The sequence below is a fragment of the Thalassophryne amazonica genome, chromosome 7 (assembly GCF_902500255.1).
Source record: "Thalassophryne amazonica chromosome 7, fThaAma1.1, whole genome shotgun sequence".
NCBI lineage: Eukaryota > Metazoa > Chordata > Actinopteri > Batrachoidiformes > Batrachoididae > Thalassophryne > Thalassophryne amazonica.
Genome location: NC_047109.1, coordinates 59,322,895 through 59,334,553, shown reverse-complemented (window position 1 = coordinate 59,334,553; position 11,659 = coordinate 59,322,895). Strand labels below are relative to the sequence as shown.

General features: G+C 43.5%; 1 long non-coding RNA gene across 1 annotated transcript; it reads left to right on the top strand.

The window, feature by feature from the left end:
* Positions 1–403: 403 nt before the first annotated feature.
* Positions 404–11,385, top strand: LOC117513301. The gene is made up of 2 exons (XR_004561545.1): positions 404–444; positions 11,282–11,385. It is a non-coding gene; the product is annotated as an uncharacterized LOC117513301 (long non-coding RNA).
* Positions 11,386–11,659: the final 274 nt, after the last annotated feature.

Sequence of the window (11,659 nt, the reverse complement as noted above, 5' to 3'; positions counted from 1 at the left end):
TGGCACAGATATGCCTTAGACATCAATCTTTTTTGGGGGGGGGGGGTCAACTGGCCACTGGAATTTTCAGTAGGAGGCCAGGTAGGGGTCAATCTAAGAATTACACAGGGGTAAAAATATTATGTTTAAGTTGCACAAACAAAACTGGACCCCAGAAGTAGGCAGCCAGGAGATCGGCAATAACCAAGGTGCTTTAATATTCCACAGTGATATGACAATAGTGACAGGGCAATCCAACGTGACAATCCAAAACTAAAGACTAGGTGAAAAACCGAATGGGGGGAAAAAGTGACTCACAGACACACAGAGTGCAAAACACTTATGTAGTAGAGAACAAGGTGAAGACTGACAAGACACATGATGGAAACAATTGACCATCCAAATGAGGAAGTAAAGGTGCGACTTAAACACAAACTCAACTAATGAACAACAGGTGTAAAGTTAGTGACAGTTACAGTTTGGAGTGGGAACAGCTAATTAAACCCAAGACTTAGGTAGACTGGGTAGAACTCCTAGATGCATTATCATCTTGAAACATCCCCAAACATCCTTTCAATTGTCCAAAATATCAACGTAAACTTGTGCATTTATTGATGATGTAATGACAGCCATCTCCCCAGTGCCTTTACCTTACATGCAGCCCCATATCATCAATGACTGTGGAAATTTACATGTTCTCTTCAGGCAGTCATCATTATAAATCTCATTGGAACGGCACCAAACAAAAGTTCCAGCATCATCACCTTGCCCAATGCAGATTCGAGATTCATCACTGAATATGACTTTCATCCAGTCATCCACAGTCCACGAATGCTTTTCCTTAGCCCATTGTAACCTTGTTTTTTTTCTGTTTAGGTGTTAATAATGGCTTTCGTTTAGCTTTTCTGTATGTAAATCCCATTTCCTTTAGGCGGTTTCTTACAGTTCGGTCACAGACGTTGACTCCAGTTTCCTCCCATTCGTTCCTCATTTGTTTTGTTGTGCATTTTTCGATTTTTGAGACATATTGTTTTAAGTTTTCTGTCTTGACGCTTTGATGTCTTCCTTGGTCTACCAGTATGTTTGCCTTTAACAACCTTCCCATGTTGTTTGTATTTGGTCCAGAGTTTAGACACAGCTGACTGTGAATAACCAACATCTTTTGCAACATTGCATGATGATTTACTCTCTTTTAAGAGTTTGATAATCCTCTCCTTTGTTTCAATTGACATCTCTCGTGTTGGAGCCATGATTCATGTCAGTCCACTTGGTGCAACAGCTCTCCAGGGTGTGTTCACTCCTTTTTAGATGCAGACTAACGAGCAGATCTGATATGATGCAGGTGTTAGTTTTGGGGATGAAAATTTACAGGGTGATTCCATAATTTTTTCCTCAGAATTGAGTGATTCCATATTTTTTTCCTCTGCTTGGTCTAAAAAAGTAACCGTTACTGACTGCCACAATCTTTTTTCTTGATTTCTTATAGTGTTTCTTAAAGCCAGAAAGTTGCCATTTGAAATTGCTTTAGTTTTGTGTCATGTCTGTGATCTGCTTTTTTTCTACAAAATTAAACAACTGAATGAACATCCTCAGAGGCTGGTGATTCCATAATTTTTGCCAGGGGTTGTAGTAGTCTGATGACTTTTTCACCTTTTTTCAGCATCATTATATGCAAATATTGCCGTTTTGTGCTTGTCCCACACCCAGACTTTTGATCTTCAGTGATAAAAATGAATGGTAAAGAAATGTTTTTTCTAATGTTTTAAAATATCTCTGAATAAAATATCAGTAAAATAATCAAAACATAATTGGGGTATTCAATGTCATACAACTGTTGTGATTTTTTTTAAACAAAATGTAGTTGTCCCACACTATTGCCGTAATTTCCACCACAACACTGTAATGTCCCTTTAAACAGTTTGTATGAAAGATTGTTTGGATAGTTTCTATGGAGATAAACAGTGACATCAGAGCACATGTATATAGCGCCAAATCACAACAAACAGTTGCCCCAAGGCGCTTTATATTGTAAGGCAATGGTGTGGTGGAAATTACATTTACAAGGCCAATAGTGCCCATAGTTAAAGAATCACCCTTGTATGTTCTGTTAATTCAGAGGGGAGATAGCACTGTCCAGGTCCTTCAGAGTGCTGGGTTGGCCTTGGTGGGTTGTCAACCATTCTGTAAGTAGGTTCAAGTTAACCATTACACAATATGAATGAGTATTGTATAGTAATTTTGTTTTGTAAAAACGCCAATTGAAACTGGTACTAAGTTGTGTCTTTCCTTCATTTTGTTTTAGTATAAGGCCACTGCTGCTGTTGTTTTTTTTTTTTTTTTTGGTTGTCTTTTATTTTTGTTTTGCAAAAAGTATTTTTTTTTTTTTTTTTTTTTTTTTTTTTTTTGTTATTACAAAGACCATAAAAATTGGAAATTGTGAGTCCTGACATTGGTAAGACGTTGAAGCCAAATCAAACCAAAATTAATGCTGTTCTCCTGTTGGGGGGGAATAGTCTGGAAATAAAGACCCACACTTTTTTCTTTGGGAGCTGCCTGTGTCTGGTCCATTATTGTTTACCTGGTCACACACGGCACACCCCCAACTCTTTTTGGTGTCAGAAGTGGGATTTCCAGGAGATTTGGCACTTTTTGAGTTCATTAGTTTTTTAAGACAACAGTAGTGGTGAAGAGGTGTCCCACCCAGCTGAAGATATCGCTGCTGTGGGACAATCTGCTGCAACAGCTTCAAGGGCTCAAGGACCAAGTTTGACTGCAACTTGACAGACATTTCAAGATGTCGGATGCTGAGGACGGACCAGACGTTTCTGCACCTGGGCTGAGCAATGCTGGAGTTGTGTCAGCAGGCGGGGATTCAGCTGCACCTCTATCAGGGAGTGGTAACCAAATATTAGAGTTACAAGCACGGCTTAATGAACTGAGTCAAAAACATGATGCTGTAATGTCAAGTATTGCTTCTTTGGGTGATGTGCAACCAAGGTCTATTGTGTATGTACCAAGAGAGAAGCAGATTGTACCTTTTAATGGTGACCCTGGTAAAGACGCTCACTCGGTAGACAAATTCATTGATGAGGTTGAGCGGGCTATGAGTCTTAGGGGTCTGAGGGAAAGAGACCAAGTAGATTTTATTCTGTCACACGTCAGAGGTTGTGCGTTAGATGAAATCAAGTTACGTACACATGGACAAACTGTTGGACTCAGGGATTTGTTTTCCTACTTACGTGAGGCCTTTAGAGAGAAACAAACAACACCACAGTTGTTACATGCATTCTATGCACATCGACAGTCAGAGGGTGAGGACTTAAAAGATTACTCACATGCGCTGTCTCAGCTGTTAAGGTGCATTTACACATAACCCAGACGCGTTATGAATGTCATTTTTCTGTCATTCCTGACACATTCCTGACATTCTTAATGTGACTTAACGCATCTGAATAGGTTTCTTAATAGTGCGTGTTGGTGCGTGATATTCTTGATATTCGTGGAGCATGTTTTTGCCTGTCAAAAAATCTTCCACGAATGTCACACACCACCCTCATTTCGTCTCACGTTGTGGAGGTCGCAACTGAGCATATTGATCCGTCTTAATGAGTAGTGATCCTTAATAGAATGTGACAATGTCCGTAGTGGTTCCTGTGATGGTTCTTGGAGCCCAAACTGTCACGCATTATTACGAAGTGACACGGAAACTGTCAAGTTTTGACACGACTTGTAACGCGGCATCACATTTCACTGCGCACCACGGCAATCAGTTTTCTGTCACGTGCGCACAATTAAACTCGGCTCCAAATGTCGTTCCACAGTTCCCGCTGAAGCTCCTCAGGACGCTCCTGCAGGTGTTCCACCTGCTGTTGTAACCGATGAGCAGGAGAACGAGTGTGAGCCAGAGGAACCAGAGGAGTGAGACTCACGTGCAGCCAGACATCTCTGCACCTCCTCAAGTCCGGCAGAGGAAGAAGCGTGCGCACAATTAAACCCTGCTGCACCGCAAGTCAGCTAAAAGTCTAATTTCAGTGCTCTTCAGCGCACTCCTGCAGGTGTTCCACCTGCTGCATGTGCCTGATGTTTGGGAAAATGCGTGAGACGACAGCCGCATGAAGCCACACATCTGGCTCTGTCCGTCTCCTCCTCTTCCTCCTCTCTGCGCCACTCCACGGCACAGAGCCCAACTATGCATGCAGTCACAAAGTTCTTCTGAAAAACTGGAGCGATCTGAATTCAGTTGGATGAATATGGGTGTGTGTGTGGAGACAATTCACCTCGTTCACAACGTGACAGAACTTAACGATGCGTTGTTACATCCAATAGCGCGCAACAACGCGGCACACTATCCTTGACCGTGCGTAATGGTTCCTGATAATTCTTCAGCAACACATGCCATTAATCGTAACGCGTGGTAACAGGTTGCAGCAGTTCCTGAGGACACCTGACGCCTCTGCCCCGAATCATCACATTCATGATCAGCGGCCAAGAATGTATACTTCGTGGCATTCGTGACTTGTCATTATGTGTAAATGCAGCATTACACTCCGCTCTGTTAACTTCTCCTAATGTTGTCACTAACCCGCAACTTGCAATAAGAGACCAGTTCATTGAAGGGGTGTGTGATTCTGCCATCCGCCACGAGCTCCACAGGCTTATCCGAGAAAAACCACAGTCGAGTTTGTTTGAGGTTCGGGAAGAGGCCATTATGTGGAGCCTTGAGGATCATAAAAGGACTTCAAATGGTGCGAGGAGCAGAAACCTGGTGGGGAAGAGTCTTGATGAATATTCTGTTAAGTCCAACAGTAACATGGAAAATGACTTGGCCTCCACGCTCCAGGAAGTTGTAAAAATAATAGCCCAGCAAGGTAAGGCTATTGGAGAATTAACAAATGCAGTAAGGGAACTTAGCACCCACAAAGAAAAGTCAAATGGACCAAACACAAACCACAAGCCACGAGTAACTCCCAGGTATACAGAAGATGGTCAGCCTATCTGTCTAAGGTGTGAGGGGGTTGGACACATGGCTAGGCAATGTCCCGCACGCAGAGCCCCTACCCCAACAACCACAACTGTCCCAGCTGTGCAGGGAAACGAGGGCCCTTGGTTGTTATGAGCCAGACAATGCGAGGGAAGTCTGAAGGCTCACCCCAGACCTTGACTAAAGAACACTTTTTGAGAAATGCAGTTGGTAAATGCCCAGTTGTTGACATTCAAATAAGTGATGTTCCCTTACAGTGCCTCATAGACTCGGGAAGCAATGTGAGCACTTTAACAGAGAGCTTTTTCAGAAATCATCTCCATGGGAAAGATCAAGATATGCACTGTACATCCAAATGGTTAAAAATCACTGCTGCTAACAAGCTACTACTACCTTACCTGGGCTATGTTGAGCTAGATATCCAAGTAATGGGAGTAACTCTACCTGAATGTGGGTTTTTGGTAATAAGAGATGACAATAAAGCAGACACAAAAGAGCTTGACCCAGCCCTACCTGACAGCCAACTGTCACATGTTTCCAGTTCAAGTTATTAACTTTTCCAAAGATGACATGTGGCTCCCAAGCAGAGCTAGATTAGGTCTTTTGACCCCATGTCAGTGTATTGAAAGTGACCCCTATGAAGTCAGGTTTCAGCGTATCTCAGCCACACACGAGGAAGTCAGTGTCAGTCAGAAGGACAAAAGCCCATCAGACAATGACATTCAGGCCCTGTTTAATAGACTGCATTTTAGTGGCACAAGTGAACAACAAGCAAGCATAAAAGCAGTGATACTTAAGTATGCTGATGTTTTTGCTGTGCAGGATGAAGACCTGGGTTACACTGACCGAGTTCAACATGAAATCCCAGTAATGGATGAGACTCCCATTAACCAGCCATACAGAAGGATCCCACCGAATCAGTACAAAGAGGTGCGAGATCACATTTCAGAACTGTTGAGAAAAGGTGTGATCAGAGAGTTCAAGCTCATACGCATCACCTATAGTCTTGGTCCGCAAACCCGATGGTAGTCTAAGACTATGCATAGACTACAGAAAGCTGAACTGGAAAACCAGACATGATGCATTTCCGTTGCCACGTATTGATGAAAGTTTGGATGCGTTAAGTGGTGCAGAGTTTTTTCGAGCATTGACCTTGCAAGTGGCTACCGCCAAGTTGCTGTCCACGAAAAAGACCCCTTTCGGCTTATATGACTATCTACATATACCATTCAGGTTATGCAACGCGCCCGCAACTTTTCAGTGCTTAATGCAAGCAACTATGAGTGACCTTGTCTTCCAGATTGTTCTTGTGTACTTGGACGACCTGCTCGTGTTTTCAAAAACTTTTGAGGAACACCTTGAGAAACTCAAAACTGTCCTGCAGAGGCTAAAAGAGACAGGCCTGAAGGTAAAACTTGAAAAGTGTCACTTTCTCCAGTCAGAAGTCAAGTTCTTAGGTCACCAGGTTTCAGCTCAAGGTATAGGAACTGATCCAGAGAAAGTAGCGCTTTTAAGACCTGGCCCATCCCGAGCTCAGTAAAGGAGCTCCGCTCATTTTTAGGTTTCTGTAGTTACTACAGGCGATTTATTGAGGGGTTTTCACAGGTTGCAGGGCCACTTCATGATGTTGTCAACACCTGTATCAGAAAGGGTAGTCCAGCTAAGGCCAAACAGTTGTTCCAGTCTGCCTGGACACCAGCATGTTCTGAGGCGTTCGAAGTGCTTAAAGCCAAGCTTACCAGTGCACCCATTTGAGGCTATGCAGACTTTCAGTTACCCTTTATCCTAGAGACAGATGCTAGCCACCTTGGTTTAGGTGCCGTGTTGTATCAGGTTCAGGGTGGGAAGAAAAAGGTCATAGCTTATGCCAGTCATAGGCTACGAGGAGCTGAGAGGAACGACAGAAACTACAGTAGCATGAAGTTAAAACTTCTCTCATTAAAGTGGGCGGTGACTGAAAAGTTTCACAGCTATCTCTTGGGGTCTAAGTTCATGGTCCTAACAGACAATAACCCGCTCTGTCACCTTTCCACAGCCAAGCTAGGGGCTATCCAACAACGGTGGGTTGCGCAGTTAGCGGTGTTTGATTTTGAAGTCAAGTATCGGCCCGGTCATTGTAACTCCGCCGCCGATGCCCTTTCCAGACAGCCAGCTTTAACAGAGACTGAACCAGATTCAGAGGATGCAGACTTTGATGGTTGTGTAGCTATCTGTGACAGTCTTAGAGCAGGCACCGCTGTAGGCCCAGAGTTTGCAGTCGCAAGAGTTGAGTACTGTAGGGTAAGACAGTTAAGTGTTTTAGACCCAGCTATTGAGGACAGTGATCTAGTCCAGATTAACATGCCAACTCTTCCCAGTTACACCAAAGCTGAGCTCCAGGCCTTTCAAGCTTCAGATCACACTCTCAAAGTTCTAAAGGAGCTCTGGGACAGAAAGCAAAAGCCCTCTGTGCAGGAAAGACGAACTCTGCCAATCCCAGTCCGGTCCCTGTTGAAACAATGGCCCCGTCTCAGAGAGAAAGATGGGCTCTTGTACCGAGAGATTTTTGATGTGAACCTTGGAAAATGTCACCAGTTGTTGTTACCTACCTGTCTCAAAGAAAAGGTTCTCACCAGTGTGCACAATCAGGTGGGACATCAAGACATAGAATGGACACTTGGACTCCTAAGACAAAGATGCTTTTGGGGAGGCACGCACGAGGATGTTGAAAAATGGATCAAAAACTGCCAAAGGTGCATTTTAACAAAGTTGCCGCAACCCAAAGTTCACGCACCTCAGATTCCGTTTTTAGCTACCCGTCCTCTTGAAGTTGTTGCTGTTGACTACACAATTCTCGACCGTGCAAGTGATGGGTGTGAAAATGTTCTTGTTCTCACAGACGTATTCACCAAGTTCAGTCAGGCCTTTCCTACCAGAAACCAGAGAGCAGACACAACAGCTAAAGTCATTTTAAAGGAGTGGTTCATGAAATATGGTGTGCCTGAGCACTTGCACTCAGAGCAAGGCAGGAATTTCGAAAGTGCGGTGATTGCTGAACTGTGCAGTTTGTATGGGGTGAAGAAAACTCGCACTACACCTCATCATCCACAAGGAAACCCCCAGTGTGAGAGGTTTAACAGAACCTTACATGACCTGCTCAGAACTCTTCCACCTGAGAAAAAGCATTGCTGGCCAAAACATCTTGCTGAACTAGTGTATGCTTATAATGTGACACCACACTCCTCAACTGGTTATTCTCCCTATTACATGTTGTTTGGAGTTCACCCCCATCTCCCTGTTGATGCTCTGCTTGGAAAGGAGGAGACAAAAGAGAACACCGACTGGCTCAAAGCCCACAGAGAGCGACTCCAGAGCGCACATGAGAGAGCCAGAGAGTTTGCTGAGAGAAAATCAGCAGAAAGAATGGCCTGCCAGAATGAAAAAGTGTACTGTCCACCTGTTGAAATAGGGCAATTTGTGTATCTACGCCATCGTCCCATTGGCAGAAATAAGATCCAAGATGCATGGTCATCCAAAGTGTACAAAGTCATTGATGTGCAAGGAACAACACACACCGTGGTTCCAGTGAACGGAGGTTCCCTATAAAGAGTTCATAGGTCCAACTTGCGTGCTTGTGTAGGTGCTATAACACTTAAATAAGCATCATATCTTAAGAAGTTTTGTTGTATGGATCTGTAGAGTTGACGGTTGATGTACATTGACTCGGGTCTTGAAAAGTGTGATTCAGCCAAATTGTCCACGAAGGGGAACGTTATTCTCCGTGAAGGCGTGAGTGTTTAATACAATGTGAATGTAATGTAACAAATTGTTTTAAGATTGAATTTATGTTTGAGAACAGTTTTGTATGTTCTGTTAATTCAGAGGGGAGATAGCACTGTCCAGGTCCTTCAAAGTGCTGGGTTGGCCTTGGCGGGTTGTCAACCATTCTGTAAGTGGGTTCAAGTTAACCATTACACAATATGAATGAGTATTGTATAGTAATTTTGTTTTGTAAAAATGCCAATTGAAACTGGTACTAAGTTGTGTCTTTCCTTCGTTTTGTTTTAGGATAAGGCCACTGCTGTTGTTTTTTTTTTTTTTGGTTGTCTTTTATTTTTGTTTTGCAAAAGTATATATATTTTTTTTGTTATTACAAAGACCGTAAAAATCGGAAATTGTGAGTCCTGACATTGGTAAGACGTTGAAGCCAAATCAAACCAAAATTAATGCTGTTGGGGGGGAATAGTCGGGAAATAAAGACCCACACTTTTTTCTTTGGGAGCTGCCTGTGTCTGGTCCATTATTGTACACCTGGTCACACACATAACGACAACAAGTCACGAATGCCACAAAGTACACATTCTTGGCCGCTGATCATGAATGTGATGATTTGAGGCAGAGTTGTCAGGTGTCCTCAGGAACTGCTGCAACCTGTTACCACATGTTATGATTAACACGTGTTGCAGGAGAATCATCAGGAACCATTACGCACGGTCAAGAACAATGTTCTGCGTTGTTGCGCGCTATTGCGCGTAACAGCGCATCGTTAAGTTCTGTCACGTTGTGAATTGTCTCCACACACACACACCCATATTCATCCAACCGAATTCAGATCGCTCCAGTTTTTCAGAAGATCTTTGTGACTGTATGCGTAGTTGGGCTCTGTGCCATGGAGTGGCGCAGAGAGGAGGAGGAGGAGACGGACAGAGCCAGATGTGTGGCTTCATGCGGCTCTCGTCTCGCGCATTTTCCCAAACATCAGGCACATGCAGCAGGAGAAACACCTGCAGGAGCACTGAAATAAGACTTTTAGCCGACTTGGTGTCAGCAATCAAATTGAATGTGGTGCAGCAGGGTTTAATTGTGCGCACGCTTCTTCCTCCGCCAGAGTGGAGGAGGTTCCGAGATGTCTGGCTGCACGTGAGGCTCCTCTCACTCCTCTGGCTCAGACTCATTCTCCCGTTCATTGGTTACAACAGCAGGTGGAACACCTGCAGGAGCATCCTGAGGAGCAACAGCAGGAACTGTGGAACGACACTTGGCTGACTTTGCGTCACTGTTCCTCTTCGGCATACTGCATCAAACTGAACGCTGTGGAGCTGAGTTTAATTGTGTGCACGTGACAGAAAACTGATTCGTCGTGGCGCACAGTGAAATGTGACGCCGTCGTGTCAAAACCTGACAGTTTCCGTGTCACTTCGTAATAAAGCGTGACAGTCTGGGCTCCAAGAACCATCACAGGAACCACTACAAATGCTGTCACATTCTATTAAGGATCACTACTCATCAAGACGGATCAATACGCTCAGTTGCGACCTCCACGACGTGAGGCAAAATGAAGGTGGTGTGTGACATTCGTGGAAGTTTTTTTGACAGGCAAAAACATGTTCCACGAATATCACGCACCAATACGCACTATTAAGAAACCTATTCAGATGCATTAAGTCACGTTAAGAATGTCAGGAATGTGTGACGAATGACAAAAGTGACATTTGTAACGCGTCTTGCTTATGTGTAGACGCACCTTAAAGTGGCAGGGAAAAAAACTGAGAAGTCTCATCATAAAAGGTGAGCATAAACAAAAAGACTAGGATACACCAAGGAATGTCTTTACATCTTGGATGTGAAATTCAAAACCAAAAACAGGATTCAACCAAAAAACTTTTCTTCTTACTCAAAGCAGGGTTCAACCAAAATTTTTTTCTTCTTACTCAAAGCAGGGTTAAATCCAGAGACACAAGTCAACTCATAAGGCCTTCTTTCTTAAAGAGTAAGTTCAACTCCAAAGCGCAAAAACAAACGCAATACTAACAATCCAGATGTGGCCACAGGAAACACTGAAGACATGAAGCAGTCAAGCTGAAAAGTGCAAAAATACCATGTGCAACATACTTGTTCAGACAACCATACAAAGACAATAGACCCACAACTGAAGACAAACTGGAATTATGATAAATAGCCTCACTGATCAGTTGCAGGTGCAGACCCAGGCAGGTGGTGACAATTAGGGACTAAGGATGCGTAGGAACCATGACAGAACACCAGAGGGCAACAGAGGGTGGAAAAACCAAGAGAAGACTAAAACATGTGAGGACATAAAAGATCACCAGAGGGAGTTGGCAATAAAGACACTGCTTGACACTGAAAGTGATAGAAGGCAACCCTAAGGAAAAATGAAAGACAAGATAGAAGGTGAAAATGGCAAGATGTGACACCAGAAAAGGAAGCTGAGAGTGACTGTAAGAAGAAATGACAAGAAATACTGAGGCAGAGGCAGTGAAGACAAAGGGCAGAACTAAAACCCAACACAGACAGGACCCTAACAGGACTGGACCACAACAGGTGACAATGAAAAAGCCGGGACATGGGAGGAAAATAAAGGAACACACAGAGATGTAGAATCAAATGGACAACATGAGGTAAGTGGGTAAATAAAACGTGAACACGAAATATAAAACCAAAAGTACACAAAATACAAATGTGGAACTGAGAGATAACACAATAGATGATAAACACTCAACCATGGATCAAATAATGAAGAGTGGAAAAAAAAAAAAAACCTCAGTCACTGATACACAGAGGATAAACGCGGAACTCAGAATGAAGTTATGACACAAATACTACATAAATGAACAGATGAGTAAATAACCCCAAGAGCATGAAAGACAGTGAACAGGGAAGACATAACGGTGCATGGGAGACCACACAACTGACCCACAC